Consider the following 18,078-nt stretch of genomic DNA (forward strand, 5'->3'; position numbering starts at 1 on the left):
GCACTGCCCCGGAGGCCAGCGTGCGCTGGCAGGGAGTCCGGTCACGTATTTGTGCTAGTTGTCGGTGAGGTAAAACAAACAGGCAGAGACAGGGAGTCACCCACATTCCTCCTACCACTCATTAGTATCTTCTGGCATGTTCGTTAAAAACAGAAACTTTCCATTATGGAAAATCTCAAACAGAAAGTGGAGAAAACCCTCGTGTCCCTATCATCCAACTTCAAAAACTTCTAACATCTTATTTCATATGCCCCTCCCCGGTTATTTTAGTATAAATCAGTCATTTTATTATTCAAGAAGTGAACACACAGTCTCTCTAATAGATGCTTCTGCAAAAGCGCTACCACAATACCATTTCCACACCTAAAATATTCTTAGAATCAAACATCTGATGTCCAGACTCCCCCAGTTGTCTAAGTATCTTTTAACAAGTGTACCTATACACACGTATGCGTATGTACGCATGTGTGCACACACGGTCGGTTTGAACTGGGGGCCCAGCAAGGCCCCCACCTGCATCTGGCTCGTTGGCCCCAGGCCTTTGTAATCTCCAAGCCCCCTGTTTCCCTCACCGTGTGTCTGTGGGAACCGAGTCGTCTGTCCTGTGGGCTCCCCCTATCTGGGTTTGCTGGGGCGTCTCTGAGGAGGTGTTGACCATCCTCCCGTTTCCTTGTTCCCTCTGCGCTGGCACTGAGAGCTGGAGTGCGGTAGGCCTGGCGGCCAGGGGGATGCCTTGGAAGCCCACCCGGCCTGGCCTTCCCTGGTGGGAAATCCTGTCCCCCCTCACTGGGAGCTGAAGGTCAAGTCCTTGCAAATGTCCCCGTCGGCCCAGTGACTTGTCTTCTGACCCCCACCTCTCCCTCCCCACTCTGGGCCACACTGGTGGCATCGGCCTCAGCCCCTTTGCACTTGCCTCCTCCTGTGTCTGGAATGTTCTCCCAGATGTCCACGTGGCCGATCCCCCACCTCTGGGCCTGACTCAGACGGCATCTTCGTCTGCGCCCCCTCGACCCCTTGATGTGATGCTAGCCCCCTGCCTGCTGCCTGCTCTGCCCACCCCACAGAGGTCGTCTCTGGCGACTTGTCGGCCGAGGTTCTGGAATGGTAGAGTGGGAGCCTCGGGGGCACGGTCGAAGTGAGTTGAACGGAAAGTCTTTGGGTTTTTAAAGCGGTCTGGAATGTCTGGGATGCTGAAGAGGAGCAGATGGAACCCTTTACGCCTCCGATGCTTCAGACCAGCGGGAAAGTTCTTAAGCTGCCCGCGGGATCTGGTCTGCCTGCCTTTGGGCTGCCCCGCCTGGCCCGCCCCGCAGTAGAGTAGGCCAACTGGCCTCCTGGGGGTCCCTTCGCCAACCCTGCACCCACTGCCTGCCCAGCCAACGAGCAGATGAAGGCACACCTGCCCCGGTGTGGAGAGACTCTTGATCATGAAAAATGCCAGGCGGCTCAAAGAACAGCCAAGGTACAGTCGCATGTGTGTCTGTGCACACTGCACACGGGTGTATCACACCTGCATACCTCTGCACGAACTCGTGTATACGCACCCACCTGTTACACAACCCTGTATATAATCACGTACCACATACTCACCTGCATACACACCCGTGTATATGCACCCACATGTCATACACACTCGTACATAATCACAAGTATACACCCACCTGCAGCACGCACCATATATCTACGCACACACCCGTGTATGTGCATCCATGTGTCACACACCCCCGTACATAATCACAAGTATACACCCACCTGCATCACGCACCGTGTATCTAGACACACACCCGTGTATGTGCACCCATGTGTCACACGCCCCTGTATAATGTACCACATACTCACTTGCATACACACCCGTGTATATGCACCCACGTGTGTCGCGGTCGTGTGTCAACCCTGTACATAGTCACACACCCACCGGAAGGGGGAAAAAAAAAACAAAAAAAACAGTGGTTAGATGCCACGAAGTAGGTGGCAATGCCTTAACCGTATGCGTGTTGTCAGGCCCGAGGGCCTCTTCCATCCTTGTCAAGGGGAGTGCTAACCTTCTCTCCTTTCATACAACACGTCTGGGCCCCCGCCCGCGCGCCATTTAAGGGCCCGCGCGCGCGCCGCCTTACGCTTACGGCGACTTCGCGCTTACTCCTCAGACGCACGCAGGAAAGCGGCCGCGTCCACGGGAGCCGCAGCATCCAGGGGGAATCGCGGGATTCATTTCACTGCGCGGGAAAAACCTATCTTTTCAATGCTCTAATATATTCATAAAACCAGCCAATCAGAGGCTGAAAGGAACACCCGGAAGTCCCGAGCGTCCTTCGGAAAACTAGATTCCCCCGGAAACAAAACAGGGTCGGCGCGCACTTCCTCCGGCGACGCGCCTCGCGGGCGGTCGGGAAACGGCTGGGAACTTTCTGCGGAAATGGAAGTGGTTGGCAGCGAATCAGAGGACGAGGAAGGAAGATTCGCTCCACGGACTTCCGGACGCGGCCCTGCGCGTGGAACTGTGGGTGCTGGGGGCCCTGGGGCGCGTGGGGCCGACCCGCGCATGCTCCGAGCCCGCTCTACGCGTGTTCTGCGCATGCTTGCGCTCGCTCCGCTCGGCTTCTGCGCATGCTCCGACCCTCGTGGCGGAGGGGGGGGGGGGTATGCCGTCTATGGGCCTGGGGTTCGAGCCCCAGCGCGGGCCTTAGTCTCCGCGGAGCCGGCTTCTGCTTCTCCCTTCCGCCTTTTCCTCGGGGTTTTAAGATTTAAATCGATGTTTCGGGGCTGGCAGTCCCTGCAGTGTAGACAGTGGATTGAGGCAGCTCCCGCCTGTCTTTCTCGCACGCCCCGCGGTCCCGAGCCTAGCTCGGCCCGGGCCCGGCGGTGACGCAGCGCCTCCCCACGGCTGCGGGCGCAGGTGTCCCCGGCGTGACCCACGTTGCGGGGCCACGGCCGGGGCGCCGCTGCTGCGAAGACGTGTGTGTGCGCGTGTATGCATGCGTGCATGTATGCGTGCACTGTGCGTATGTATGTGTGCGCGTGTGCATGTGTGCGTGCACTGTGCACTCGTGCTCCTGAATACGCGTGCAGACACACCTGCGTGTTCAGAGTATCCATATACGCCTGTGTGTCCACACACGTGTATGTGTGTGCAGAGAGCACAGAAGGGCAGTGGACAGAGAGGGTGGCCGATGGGTCCAGCCAGGAGCGGGAGGGCAGGGGTGGGCACTGCCTACAGGAAGCCAGCTTCGCCCGCATCCGTCCTCTTTTGAGAAGTTTGGGGCTGAGCCCTTGAGTTACAGGTAGAGAGCTAACCCGCACCTTTGCAGAGCAGGTGTGGGAGAGAAGAGCGGGGCGTGACCAGGGGACAGGCGGGTATGGAGGTCGGGACTCGGTCCAGGCGCCTGGGGGAGGCGGCAGCATCAGCTGGCCTGAGCGGGCCCTCCCAGGTGCAGCGTGAGGCCTGGGTGTCACTGTGCAGTGGGGACCGCGGAGCAGGGCCGGCTTCGTTGCTGAGCCCGCTCCACGGGGCATCGGCCCTGCCGGCAGTCAGGGCGGTGTCCACGTGCCTGCGCGCTCCCAGCAGCCCGGGGCCTCCGTGGTCTCAGACATTCGGGGGCTGTGATCCCTCACTCAGGGCGAGCTGGGGCAGAGCTGTGCCAGGCGACTTCCCACAGCTCTGGTCCACAGACGCCCCTGGCCTTAGCATTTTCCATTCTAGACCCAGAACTCTGCCATCTTTTACCCGAAGGGCCGTGGGCCAAATCTCCAAACCTGGCCTCATTTTTGGGATGGCAGTGCCCTTGACGTTCAGGGAAACCTGTTTGTTTTGCACTCTCAGCTTCTGCGGTCCCTGCCCTCACCCCCTGCCTGGCCTGGGTGCCTGCGAGGAGAGGTGCTGCAGGGCAGGGGTGAGGCTGTGACACAGAGGGAGCTGCTGTCCTTACCGGGCACCTACTGTGTGCCAAGGCCCGGACTGTGTGCCCGGACCTACTGGGCCCCTCGGGTCTGGGCACATGGGGGGCTCCATCTGAAGTGGCTTGGGTCCCAGCGATGTCTCCCCCTGCCCATGGCCTGGTCATGTGGGGCCTCGCCCTTCCCTTCGGTCTGCAAGCTCCTGGTCCCTGTGGGCTTGGGAAGAAGGGCAGCTGGCTCCTCAGGAACCTCAGACCAGGCCTCTCAAGCTTCAGGGGGAGTCCGAACCACCTGGGGTTAAAATGCAGATTCCTGGGCCACCCCCAGAGCCTGCATCTGGGGTCTGGCCAGGCCCAGGAATCTGCATTCGTGAGGCCTTTCCCCCTCCTGCCCCCCACAATCTTGGCAGCCTGTCGCTGCTCTGGGTGCAGTGTGGACGACTGCATCTCTTCCAGAGGACTTCGCAGTAATGACGCAAGGTGTGGGAGCGGGCCGTAGAATAAGGCCAGGGTGGCCTCGCAGGGTCCGGAGGACCAGGTGGGAAGGACCCGGGAGGCAGCAGCTCCTCCCTGGGCTTGGTGCAGAACTGGTGCGCAGCAGCTGACCTGGGTTTGGAGGCTGCATTTACTGAGGTTGCTTTTCTGGGCATCTGCTGGGTCTTCTGGATGCAAACGCCAGAAGACGCCTTCTGCCCGTTCACCGTCACACCTAGGGGTGAGCCCAGTGCCTGCATGCAGTGCGTCTCCAAGTGTCTGTTGAATGAATGCGTGGTCAGGATTGGTATTATTGCCGTGAAACCCATGCCTTCAGCCCTGGTTCTGGCACGTTCTCACATCCATCCCAAGTAGCAAGATGGCAGGGAAATCCTCCTCCGCTAGGAAGTTGCTCTGGGCCAGAGGAAGAGTCAGCTGTGTGCCTCGCTCCCTGGGCAGGAGGCTGGCCAGGCAGGCAGAGTGATCGCCTACAGGGGGACTCCCTGGCTCCCCCTGAGTTCCTTGGACCCTGAGTCTCCATCCCCAGGGGTGTCCCCAAAGGCTCCTGCATGAAATCAGGGGCTATAGCCAGAGAAAGTTCCAGAAGTAAGAGAAGGTGCGATCTCCACGCTGACCTGCCCATTTGGCACATGCAGAAGCTGAGGCGGGAAGGGTCTTGCCCAAGGGCATCAGGCAAATTGTTGCTGGAGTGGTTGGGGTGAGGACCAGCCCCCTGCTCCCAGATGCTGGCAGTAGTGGGGCCGTTCCCTTGCAGCCCGGGTGAGCCCCAGCCCAAGTCAGCTTTCCCCTCAAGTTTCATGGTGGAGTTGCTGGATCCAGCGTGGGATGCCCAGTTCAACTGGAATCTCAGATAAACAGCAAGCACAAAAAAGTGTAGGTCCCGAATACTTTATGGGACACAGATGCTCAAACTTATTCTGTGTTTACTTGGAATTCACATTTAACTGTCTTGAATTTTTTTTTTTTTTGAGGAAGATTAGCCCTGAGCTAACTACTGCCAATCCTCCACTTTTTTTTTTTTGCTGAGGAAGACTGGCCCTGAGCTAATATCCATGCCCATCTTCCTTTACTTTATATGTGGGACGCCTACCACAGCATGGCTTTTGCCAAGCGGTGCCATGTCCACACCCGGGATCTAAACTGGTGAACCCTGGGCTGCTGAGAAGTGGAACGTGGGAACTTAACCGCTGCACCACTGGGCCAGCCCTGAATCTTTATTTGCTAAATTTGGCAACCGTGGTAACAGGGAGGAGGGACTTTTGTCGTTTGCCCACGAAGCAGCATTTCCCGAAGTGTGCTCCCCTGGACGACTCAAGTTGTCCCTTGAGATGCCCTACGGAGAAAAGAGGAGAAACTCGTTTGGGAAATTCTATGTTAAACAAAATTGCAGAATCCTCTTTTTGAAAAATTTGAAAAATCCACCCCCTTTTTGAAAGCAGAGTCTACTCTTGGGCCATGGAGCCGGTGGAAATGACCCCAGGGGGTGAGGGTCCTTTAGGCATCTGTCTTGGCTAATGGGCTGGTGGGCTGGAAGTCTGCAGGAGGGAGAAACGAGGGCCCAGGGGAGGAAGAAGGAGAGGAAGGCCAGAGACGGGGGAGGGATGTGGAAGGGCAGCCCAGTTCCTTGGGTTAATCCAGACCAGCCGGTACTCTCGCTGGGGTACCCCCTGGTGGCAGCTGCTGGATTTGCAGGCACAGAGCTTTGGGAAGGCCCTTCTGCAGACCCAGACCCGCTCCAGTCCGTCCGTCCATGTCCCTGCCAGGCCCAGGAAGCACTCAACAAACCTGCACTGAATGGACGGCTTCAGGCAGAGACCAAGATTATTCAGAGCAGAAAGCCTGCTTCAGCCCCGAATCCAGGGCTTATCTCCAGGTATGAGCGGCTGGGGAGAGCTTGGGCTTTCCAGACCTCTGGCAACATCTCTGCCCTGGATCTGGAGAAGTGTCAGAGTCAGGACTCAGGCAGCTTGGAGGGAGGTCTGAGGCCAGGTTGGGCCTCCAAATGGAGCCGTTTTCCCTCCCCAGAAACCCAGCTGCATGGATGGCCCCGGGGCTGCCCGCTCCTTCACAACTGAGTCCTTGGTACCCGCAGGGAAGGGCAGAGCCAGAGACGGGAGCACGACGGAAGCACTCCTCCCACCCCAGCACAGTTCCGCAGAATGAGGGGTTTGGTGGTGGAATTCGGGGAGTGTCTTGGAGACGTCTTACTGGGAGCATGCGTGGGTGGGGTGGAGTGGAGTGGGGATGGGGGTGGGGCGGCTTCACTCCCCCTCATCCCTCCCACCCCCCTGCCCAGCTCACCTCTGGCTTCCAGATCTCTGCCTGCTGGCCAGCCGGCCCCCACGGCCTTTCCAGGGGCCCAGCTGGGAGGGGAGAGCAGGGACATTCCCAGGGTCAGCGACAGGCCCTGTGGACTCATTGCCTTTAGGAGGGGAAGGCCGCGGGGATCCAGGACCCCCCTGGGGCCATCACAAGCCTTTCGGAGTGACTGCGGGGGCCCAGAAGTTCAGCTTCACGGCCACGTCTAATGGCTCCCACGCAGACCGGGGCTTCTGGAGTCGGCAGGCCCGGCCTGTGGGTGCCCCTGTCCTCCAGCCCGTCCTGTTGGCCCTGGAGTGGCCGGGGGTTCCTGGCCCTCCCCTGCGCTTTGCTCTCTGTGGGAGGGGGTGCCCTGAACTTGGGCGTCCGCCCCAGCCAGCCGCTCCTCCGGGGGTGCAAGGCTCCGCAGTGGGGAACCCAGGCCTCCTGGTCCACGCGGGGCGATTCCAGGAGCCTCCACCAGGGGGCGGGGCCTCACCTCTCAGGGTCCCGGGAGGGGCCCTGAGGAACCAGCTTGGCTCCGGGCCCTGCGCCTGGCGCTCCGCAAGCCTCAGACCCTGGGGCGAGCTCAGAGTCTGGCTTCTCTGGCCCTGGGTGAGTCGCTTAACCTCCCTGTGCCTCAGTTTCCTCCCCCGATGGGACTGAAGCTCAGGGCTTGGCTCACGGGGGGCTCAGTGGAGGCCGGCTGTTTTTGTCCTGTTTCCAGGTAAAGGAGCTGGACCCTGACATCACAGGACTCCAGCCGGCAATGCCCCGGGAGTGGCAGGCGGTGGGGTCTGGAGCCCAGGCTCTCGGGCCCCAGAGGCACCGGGAGATGCTGGGAGCTGCCGCGGGCTGCTGGCCGTGCAGGGAGGTGCAGACTTGTGGGGTTCCTGGTGTTCCCCACATGCAAAGTCGCCATCCAAGTGTAGCCTGGACCCCTCTCCCGGCGTTAGTTCTTGCAGAGGTCAATTTGTCTGTCCTGTGCGGAATTCCTGCTCATGACACGTGCGCTTAGAACCACGCGGAGCGGGGTCGCCCCCATCTGACCGCCAAGCCTTTCGAGGGCACAGTTCTTGCGTTTCTGCAGACCAGGGTCATCGGCATTGTTACCAGCTTCCTGTTTCCTCTAATTTGCAGAGTTGTAAAATAGCCTTTTTTTTCCCCAAGTAATTTTATTGAGGTCGTGATGGTTTATGACATTGTGTAATTTCAGGTGTATGTTGTTTATCAGTTTCTGAATACACTTCGTTGTGCTCACCCCCAGTTGTCTGATTTTTGTCCATCACCATACTTATGTGCCCCTTTGTCCCTGTCACCCACCCCCGCTTCCCCTCTGGTAACCACTAATCTGTTCTCTTTGTCCATGTGTTAGTTTATCTTCCACATATGAGTGAAATCATGCGGGGTTTGTCTTTCTCTGTTTGACTTATTTTGCTTAACAATATCCTCAAGGTCCATCTGTGTTGTTGCAAATGGGATGATTTTTGTCTTTTTTATGGCTGAGTAGTATTCCATTGTATGTATACACCACATCTTCTTTACCCAGTCCTCAGTGGATGGACGCTTGGGTTGCTTCCACATCTTGGCTGCTGTGAGTAATGCTGCCATGAACACAGGGGTGCATAGATCTGTTTGAATTGTTGATTTCAAGTTCTTTGGATAAATACCCAGTAGCGGGAGAGCTTTGACGTGACCTGGAGGGGTGCCCTAGAGGGGACTCCTAGCAACCTTCTTTGCCTGTCTCAAAGTCTCTACAGTGGTTCCCGGCAGCAGATGACTCTGTCAAGAGGTTTGGGGTCCAGGGGAGGGAGGGGGGTCTAGATAAGGCCTTTGGGTGAGTGACTTTCCAGATTTTTCTCTGTGTATTAAGGAGCCCTGATGGTTTAAGACGGGTTATTCCTTGTGGCGCAGACACCATTCCCTCTCTGTCCAGGTTTCTGGGGCCAAGGCATGGTGCTCTGTCGAAGTAGAAAGTCGGTGCCATTTCTCCTTGGCCCCCTGAGCTGTGATGAAATTGTTGGGGCGTCTCCCAGCTGCCGGCCGGAGGGAGAAAATGCCATCTGCGGAACCTGCTTCCTTTTCGTCTGCAGAGTCCACGGAGCCTCTGGCGGTGTCCCCGGCTGTCACCCCGGGTGCTCCGCGCATCCCTCCAAGGGACACCCCCAGGTCACTCGGCAGAGCCTGCAGGGGGTGAGGCCTCTCCTCAGGGGCCGCTATTTATAAAGTGACCGCTGACCCCGGACGTGCGGAGGGAGGTGGGGACGGAGTGTTCCCAGGGTTGCCGTTTGACCGGAGGCCTTCTTGCGTGACCGGCCGGCCTCCGGGCCACTCCGGTTCTGCCCTGGCCCCCACGGCCCCGAGGGAGCGGAAGCGCCGTGTGGATCCATCTCGGGGGCTCCCCGTCCTCCGGGATATAAACATCCCGGGCGGGCTCCCAGCCAGAGTCCCGAGGGCCCGAGGGAGGGAGGGAGCTTGGGGCCTGCGGGACCAGGCAGGACGCAGACACAGGTCATCCCTGGCTGTTCCAGGACCTTCTCAGGCTGCCCCCACGTCTGGCTCTGTTTATCGGCCCCGGTGGCAGCCTGGCACGGGGTTCTGCTTCTTTTGTCTTCTCATTCAGATGTTTGTGGATGTGGGCTGGGGCAGGGGAGGGCCTGCCATCCCCCCACCTTCCAGGAGTGCTGCCCGGAGAGCCAGGCAGGGCCTGATGAGCGCGATGAGCGGGGTTCATGGTCTGTGTTACCTGCATCGCTGTGCGGTCCTCTGGGCCTCCGTCCTCGGGGTGCCAGGAGGGGGAGACAGATGACTGAACAAGGCATTACGGGGACAGACTGTCCAGCAGGAGGACGCCCGGCATGGCCCGCACTGTGTCCGGGCCCTGTGCTGGGTGCTCTGCCCCATTCGTCTACACACAGTCCACACATGTCCCGCAGAGGGACACGGGCACACACGGCCCACCAAGGGCCACATAGCCAGCGAGGAGTGGCACTGGGATAAACCGCCCCATGGTCCCTGCCTGCATGTTCGGGCTGTTCCCAGAAGGCTACAGGGATGGCACCCGGGGCCATGGATGCTGGTCCTTCCAGCTGGACTTGGGAGGCCCTCCTGCTGGAGGAGGAACCGGGTGTCCCCAGTCCCGTTAAAAGCACCCAAATAGCCTGTTGTGAATAATGGCCACACCAGTGTTTGCCTCATTCTCCTTGCCCGTCTCCCAGCAGCTTGCCCCACTTGGGGCCTGGTGGGGAGTACAGCCCCCCAGCTCTTGGCCCTGATGGGCCCAGTTTGGCAGGGCTGGCAGGGGACTCAAATGATGAAGCCTTTACAGACCCTTTCATGGCACCAAAACTCACCCTTAAAAATGTGACTGGAAAGAATTTAGTTTCAAAAACGTTGCTGGACAGAGCGTGGCTGAGCCAGGAGGAAGTGGGAGGCGTGGCTCTCTGCCCCCCTCCCAGGTGGGCCCCGTCAAAGTCGCCCCCACCTTCTGAGTGCCTACTGTGCACAGGCCAGAACCAGGTGCTGGCACACAGTGTTTCTGGGATCTGGCCATCCCCAGAAGGCACATGGCTCTACCCTCTTGGAGCTTCAGGCCCCGAGAGAAGCTGACGGTGAAGAAATGATTCCTGGATTAGATTCTGGGAGTTCCAGGGGCCGAGGGAACTCATCTGGAGGTGGGCAGGAAAGGACAAGGCCTGGAGGCCGAGTTTGCCTGGGAAAGAGGGGAAGGAGAGGGCTCTGGGAAGAAGACACAGCCTGTGCAAAGGCCCTGGGACAAGAAAGAGCAGCACTCTCCCAGGACTGGAAGGAAGGAGAGAAGCATAGGAAGGCCTGGAGGCTGCAAGACTGGTGGGGGTCTGGGAGGCTGCAGAGGTGAGCGGGGGGAGGGAGTGGGGGAGGGGGCAGGCGATAGGATCAGAGTCCACAGGGCAAAGATGGGCAGCACGGAGGAGGTGGCCCAGTGTGTTGCTGTGGTTGTCCAGGTGGGATGCGGGGCTGGCCTGCATTGGGAGGGGTGGATGCAGCACCGTGACGCCCCTCCAGGTGTCCAGCAGCCCCTGCCCTGCCCGTCCATCTTGTCCAGGGCCTGGGTGCTGCGGTTCAGGAGGTCGGAGCGTGCTCCACCCGTGCGTCTCCTCGAGGGGTGCATCCCCCAGCCCTCTCCAAGCAGCCTGACGTCCCCAGCCGACCCCGCCGGCCCGGCCTGGCCGATGCTGCCCCGGGAGCAGCGAGAAGTGCAGTGTGTGTCAGAGATTTGGGGGTGCAGCTGTGGGTACACAAGCCGGACTCCAGTGGCCCAGACGTGGACCACCCTGTGCCAGGCCTGGAGGGGGCCATGAGAGAGCCTGGGGACCACTGAGCAGGAGGCACCTCCCTAGGGCCACCCTGGGAGAGGGAGGCCAGAGGTCACTGGTGTGTCCCACTGCCTTGCTTCGCTTGTCTCCCTCCGACCGTGCTGGTGTCGAGAGGCAGCAGCGTCCGCTCCTGGGTCCAGCTCTGTGCTGGCTCGGGCTTCCCTGGAGCCACAGGCAGGGGGTGGTCTCCTGCTTCAGGAGAGGAAGCAGGCGAAGGGTGGGGTCACGGCAGATGGGGGTGGGGGTCATCTTCCAGGTCGCGAGCCTGGGCCCTGGCCTGGACTCTCTGTGGACAGCGGGGGCACTGCCCTGAGGCAGGCGTGGCTGAGAAGGTCTCATGGGGACAGGGTTGGGGGGGTGGGCACAGGAGGAGCCCTGGGTGCTGCCGGCCAGCCCGTTCAGGCTCCCCCAGTGCCCTGCCCCTGACCCCGTGACCCTGGTGTGGCCCAAGGCCCCGGCAGCCTCTGCTATTTCCGGCCCTGCTGAGCCTGGGCCTGATTGCGTCCCCAGCTCCCTGCCGCTTCACGCTCAGCCGCTGCCCGCAGAGGGGAGAAGGGCCACGCCAGCCCCTGGGTACGCGGCAAAGGCAGAGTGGACCGGGCACCTCCTGCGGCCCAGACACTGGGGCTGGGGGTGGGCGCAGCTGGAACTTAAAAGAAAGGCAGGAAGGGGCCGGTCTGCTCTCCATCCACGGGGCAGGGTCGTCTGCAGCTCAGACTCAGGCTGAATCCCTGCCTGTCCCTGGGGCAGGTGATACTCCGCGTGAGGTCCCTGCGGCTGCTGTAACGAGGGACCCCAGACTGGACGGCTGAAAACAACAGGGATCTCTTCTCTGCCAGCGGCTGAGGCCCGAAGTCCAGAATCAGGCTGTCAGGAGGGCCCAGCTCCCTCTGGAGGCATCACGGGGGAGCCCTCCTGCCTCTCCCCGCTCCTGGGGACCCCAGTACTCCTGGGTTTGTGGCCGCATCGCTCCAGTCTCTGCCTCTCTTCTCCCTGTGTCTCTTCTCTGTGTGTCTCTTATAAGGACACTTGTCGTTGGATTTAAGGCCCACCCTAATCCAGGTTGATCTCATCTTGAGACCCTTAACTTAATTACATCTCCAAAGACCCTTTTTCCCAATAAGATCACATTCCCGGATTCCAGGGGACGTGTCTTTTTGGGGTCACCACTCATCCCACTGCACTCTCCAAGCCTTGGTTTCCACATCTGTGAAATGGGGATGTCGTGAAAGCTGCATGGGCCTGGGGAGAGCAAGCAGTGGCTGTTTTTTTCCTGTGCCCGAGCCCTGACATCTCCGCCCGACCCATGGGGAGCTGGGTCCCTCCCAGGTGAAGCAGCCCCTCCCTGGGGGTCAGCACTGGATTTGGGACCCTCTCTGTCAACCTTGGAGAAGCTGCTCCTGCATCTGTGAAATGGGAAGTTTCTTTCTTTTTTTTTTTTTTTTGAGGAAGATTAGCCCTGAGCTAACATCTGCTTCCAGTCCTCCTCTTTTTGCTGAGGAAGATTGCCCCTGAGCTAACATCGTTCCCATCTTCCTCTACTTTATATGTGGGACACCTACCACAGCATGGCTTGACAAGCGGTGCCGTGTCTGCACCCGGAATCTGAACCCCGGGCTGGCGAAATGGAACGTGTAAACTTAACCGCCGCGCCAAGGGGCCAGCCTCCAAAACAAGAAGATTCTTGCTGGGGAGAGATCATGGGCCTTTTAAATTCTGACAGAAGCCTGTTCTGTCTCCAGAAAGATGCAAGTATGGTGCGTGCACACACACGATTCCAGGGGCTCATAGACCTGAGAATCTGGACTCATTTCGGGCTTAAAATGCACCATCAACCTCTCCATCGGGCCCAGAAGGAAATGTGGAGGCCGGGAAGGCTCTGCGGGGGGTCAGCCCTCCCGACCACATGCCCGCACCGCCGCCCCTGCAGCACCCCGACCCTCACCCTCGGGGTCTGCGTCCATCTGCGCGCGCTGCTCCCTCTGCCTGCACCCCCTCTCCCCCGCCGGTGCCTTCTCTCCCTCCAGGACACCCTCATCCCTGCGCTGTCCCCTTCTGGGTGGCCACACTGTGCCTGCGGGTTTGCAGCCTCCCCTCCCTGAGCCCTGGGCAGGGCCCACTGTTGAGTCCCTGCTCCTGGCCGGAGGGGGCACAACCAGCGGCTGCCTGCCAAGTGCAGGCAGGGAGGAGGGGCTCCAGGAGTCCGGAGAGGGAGGCCTGACCCTGGGTGGTGGGACGGGATGCCTCTGCGAGCCACAGGTGTTGCCCACGTGGGCTCTGTGTCCACTTGGGCCCAGGCTGAGAGCGCAGCGGAGTCCTCAGTGCCGCGTGAGTGGGACAAGCATCCTTCCTGCCAGGGCCCCCCAGGCCCACTGTGCCCCAGGCCTGTTGGGAGGCAGACATGGCCCCCAGCCCCAGCCTAAGGCTGCACTTTTTTTTTTTTTTGAGGAAGACTGGCCCTAAGTTAACATCTGTGCCCATCTTCCTCTATTTTATATGTGGGACACCGCCACAGTGTGGCTTGACAAGTGGTGCGTAGCTCTGCCCCCAGGATATGAACCGGTGAACCCCGGGCCGCTGAAGCGGGGTGTGCGAACTTAACTGCTATGCCACTGGACCAGCCCTGAGGGCCGCTCCTTGAGATGGGGATGGACACTGCCCAGGCTTTGATCTTCGGGTCTGAGGGAGGAGGAGGGGCTTGTGGCTAGGCTGCAGCTCTCCCCAAGGCTCCTCGGCCAAACAGGCCAGCAGTCCCCTCTGGCCAGCAGCCCCCACCTGCCCCCGGGCCAGCAGCGCCCACCCTCAGCAGCAGCCAGCCCCCGGCGCTCCCAGGCTCCCTGCAGGGCCGGCTCACAGACTGGCTAACTGACGTGCTGTGTCCTCTGCTCTCTTCCTGCCTGGCTCTCTTATTTATTTAGCCCGAAGTAACCCCTGCCGTTGCCTCTGCTCAGCTGGGAGCCAGTGTCCTCCGCACTTGGCCCTGCGACCCGGGATTCTGGTTGGCGAGCTCCTCTTCCCTTCTAGGCTGGTGTCCAGGGTGGGCCCGAGGGAGCTGTCCACGAGGCTCTGCGTTGACCGCCCCAGGCTGCAAGCGTGGACAAGCGTGGCCGGGCGCTGCGAGGGGAGCCAGACCCTCCTCTGTACCATCTCCTCCTCTTTAAGATTGGGGTGACCCTGCCCGCCACGAGGGGCCTGGCAGGAGTTGAGGAGACGAGGTGTGCCCAGTCAGAGGGGGTCTGGTGCACAGTAGGTGCTCGATGAAATGAGGTGTGCGCAGTCAGAGGGGGTCTGGCACACAGTAGGTGCTTGATGAGATGAGGTGTGCGCAGTCAGAGGAGGCCCGGCACACAGTAGGTGCTTGATGAGATGAGGTGTGTGCAGTCAGAGGGGGTCCGGCACACAGTAGGTGCTTGATGAGATGAGGTGTGTGCAGTCAGAGGGGGTCCGGCACACAGTAGGTGCTTGATGAGACGAGGTGTGCGCAGTCAGAGGAGGCCCGGCACACAGTAGGTGCTTGATGAGATGAGGTGTGTGCAGTCAGAGGGGGTCCGGCACACAGTAGGTGCTTGATGAGATGAGGTGTGTGCAGTCAGAGGGGGTCCGGCACACAGTAGGTGCTTGATGAGATGAGGTGTGTGCAGTCAGAGGGGGTCCGGCACACAGTAGGTGCTTGATGAGATGAGGTGTGCGCAGTCAGAGGGATGCCCGGGGCACAGTAGGTGCTCGAGGAGATGGTGAGCCATGCCCCTGCATGGCTGCGGGGGTTTTGTCTGAGTGAAGGGCACATCTCCGGGTTCTAGGGAGGTGAGCAAGCCCTCCCACAGGGACACTCACGGCAGGAAGGTGAGTGCACATGTGGTATTGATGGGCAGCACCTTCTAGAAGGAGGAGGCTGACGATGACATGTGGACAGATGAGGACAGTTCTGGGACGGAGAGGCTGGGGGCAGATTTCGGGTGGGCAGTCAGGGAAGCCCTTTCCTGAGGTGACAATTTGGCTTCCATCTGAAGGCCCAGAAGGAGGCAGCCATGCAACGATCTGGAGAAAGGGAATTCCAGATCCCGGGGCCAGCTTTTGCAAAGCCCCTGAGGTGGAATTAGCTTGGTAGTGAATCCAGGAACTGGACGAGGCCAGAGAGGGGGGCTCAGGGAGGGCATCGGTGCCTCCTGTTGTGGACCTCTTTGGGTCACAGCCCCTCTCTCATCCCACACCAAGTGGGCCACCTCTGACCTTCCTGGCCCTGGGCTCCTGGTATCTGCAATGTGGCCCTGTCCTCGGCCCCTGACTTCTCATCATTCCTCACATCTGGTGCCTTTTGTCCCCCTGCACAGCTTCAATGCCAAGGGTGAAGGGGAGATGCACCCAACGGGCCTGGCTCCCTTCTGTGACACTGTGACCGTCCCCTGGGCCCTGGACTCTGTCCGTTGCCTCTGTGGTGCCCCCCATCATGCCGCCTCCCTCTCATGGGGTCCTCTGCTGTCATAGCTCCCATCCACACCTGGAACCCCTGGACCCCATGCCGCACTGGTCATCACCCCACTTCACCACTCCCTTTACAGAGAGACCCTTGAGAGCTGTGTCCCTCGCAGCCACCCCGTCTCTCGTCCCTGTTAGCCCAGGAACCCCCAACTCGAGCTCCCCCAAGGTGGCCTGTGGCCTCTGCTTGGCCGCGGCTGGCAAGTGTCCCCAGGCCTCCGCCAGGACCTCGCAGGGCCCCTCCGCTTTGTCTTCCCTGTGGCTCCCGGGGCCCTCCCCCCCGGGACCCCACTCCTGCTCAGGCTGCCCATGCCCTCCCTGGCCTCCGAGCACCGGCGGACCCGGCCCTTCTGCAGCTGTCTTCACTCTGAGAGGCTTCTTCCAGGCCACACTTCTAGTTCCTTCCATGGGCCCACGACGCCACACCTCCGTCTCCAGCACCGGCCACCTCCGCTCCTGCCCCTGCGTGCCTGTGGGCTCCTCCAGCTCAGCGTGGCCAGTGCTGAGGTCTTGACGCCCCCCGCCTGCCGCCCCCAACCAGCTCCCGGCTTCCCTGTCTCAGATAGATGTGAGCAAACAGGGCAGGGGGAGAAAGCCTGTCCCCTTGCTGCTCTGGACCGAGGACCCGAGGGAGAACAGGCGTCCGAGGCACCAGAGGGACGCGGTGCGACCTCAGTGAGCTCCTCTCCGCGGCAATGTCTCCCCAGGACTCATGTCGCTTTGGGGTCACTGGAGGGTCTCAGGGCCTGGCGGGTGGCACTGGGGGTTGACTTCCTCTTGCAGTGGCGGGGGGCCCCCCGAGAGGGGCGGGCCTTGGCGGGTCCTCCTTTCCCTTCCCAGCTGCCATGTGGGAGCAGCTCCCCCAGGGTCCGGCTCGTGTGCCGGGGGTGGTGGCTGAGCATCCGGCGCCGCGTCCTGAAGGCTGAGTAGAGGGAGGTCACCTGGCGGTTTCAAAGGCCACTGCCTGTAACTGAGCCGGTGACACAGCACCAGCCCTGGGGGGCCAGGCTGCAGCCGTGCTCCGATTTCACCCTCAGAGACCCCAGGGCGGCGGGGGTCAGGTGTCACCGCCCCTTCACAGGCGGGAGGCCCCGGCTGGAGCCGCCTGCCAGGATCCCGCAGCCGGTCACAGAGCGGCGGGGCCTTCTCCAGCCCTGTCCGGGCCCCGAGGAGAACTTCGGAGAGGCAGTCGGTGTAGAGTTCAGTTGTGAAAAAGCATCCAACAGATTCAGCGTACAAGAGATAGAAAGAACAGAAAGTGAAATAGAGAAAATCAGTTTAACCACCCAGAGAGCCCCGGTCAACATTCTCCTTTTTATCTTAGTGCCACTCTCCATGTGCGTGTGCGCGCGTGTGTGTGCGGCGTAAATCTGTATTCACAGGTCGCTGGGATGGTCCTGTACTCCTGCCTCTGTCTTACTTTTTCCTGTAATGCATCGTGAGATCCACACACGACTTTAAGCAACCAGGAGGCACCACACCACACTGTACGAAATGCCAGAATTCACTCACCCCGCCGTGGACTGTTTTCACTGTTTCCGCCGTAACAAACGGACAGACAATCGGACATCCTTGGTGGAGGAAGCCTGGAGTGAAGCTCCTGGTGTGCCCACGGGTGACTCTGGGTGTGCAGACTGCACACTTCCTTCGAGAAGGATACACGGGGAACCTGAGTGTCTGTCCCCTCGTCTCGTTAATTTTAGGTGTTAACAAAAGCCTCTGCCAATGTGGTAGGGGTGCAGAGTTGTCTTTGTTCTCTTGACTGTTCATTTTGGATTTTGTGAGGTTAAAAACATTTTGAGATGCTTATTGATTACATTGCGAATTGGCGTTCACGTCCTTTGCTCATTTTTTCCCCTAATGGGATAACCATCTTTTTTGTGCTTTTGCCGGAACCCACATAAAATCTTTCCCAGCCGTATAAGTTGCAAATATTTTTCCGAGCTTGTCTTTTGTCTTTCCGCTTTGTCTGTAACTGAGGTTCACGTTTGAACGTTAATTGTTTTCCACACCCAGTTGCTCTGTCCTCCACGGTGGTGGTCTCACTGCAGGCTGGGTGGGGGCGCTGGGTGGCGAGGGGCTTTCCTGCAGGCTCCCGCTCCTGTGCCGTTGACCCCTTCCTGGAAGTGCATTTCGTGGGGGGACGGTTTGGGGTCATGCCTGGCGGCTCTTGTCAACCTAAACAGGACGTTCTGTGCAGTCACAGAGATTACGTTTGTTTGTTTGTTGGAAATGAAGATCTGTGAGCGGGTGTGTGCGTGCGTGCGTGCGAGCGAGTGTAGGGAAATGGGGCAAGACATCCAATTAGCAGTTTAAAAAAAGCCTTTGATTCTCCTGAACAATCCACTTCCTTCCCAGAGCGGAGGGCCTGGGCTCCCCGAGGGCTCAGCTCTCCGGGCGTCTTGGAGAGTCCCTCCCGAGGGGACACCGCGAGCACGAGGAGCGCTGATGGAGGGCGTCACGCCAGTGTCCATGGCGGACAGGACCCTGGGGGCGCCCAGGCCCACTCTGCCCCCTGGGGCCCCAAAGGCAGGCAGGGGTGGGGGTCCTTGATCCGTTTC

At 60.0% G+C, this 18,078-nt stretch overlaps 1 long non-coding RNA gene and 1 other non-coding gene across 2 annotated transcripts; one reads left to right on the top strand and one right to left on the bottom strand.

The window, feature by feature from the left end:
• Nucleotides 1-1,938: 1,938 nt before the first annotated feature.
• LOC111770734 (U6atac minor spliceosomal RNA) lies at nucleotides 1,939-2,064 on the bottom strand. Its single transcript, XR_002804140.2, has one exon. It is a non-coding gene; the product is annotated as a U6atac minor spliceosomal RNA (small nuclear RNA).
• Nucleotides 2,065-2,322: 258 nt separating this feature from the next.
• On the top strand, nucleotides 2,323-7,946 carry LOC106782600 (uncharacterized). Its single transcript, XR_001379833.3, has 3 exons — nucleotides 2,323-2,500; nucleotides 6,152-6,261; nucleotides 6,414-7,946. It is a non-coding gene; the product is annotated as an uncharacterized lncRNA (long non-coding RNA).
• The last annotated feature ends 10,132 nt before the right edge of the window (nucleotides 7,947-18,078 follow it).

This window comes from Equus caballus, chromosome 25, assembly GCF_041296265.1.
Source record: "Equus caballus isolate H_3958 breed thoroughbred chromosome 25, TB-T2T, whole genome shotgun sequence".
Lineage (NCBI taxonomy): Eukaryota > Metazoa > Chordata > Mammalia > Perissodactyla > Equidae > Equus > Equus caballus.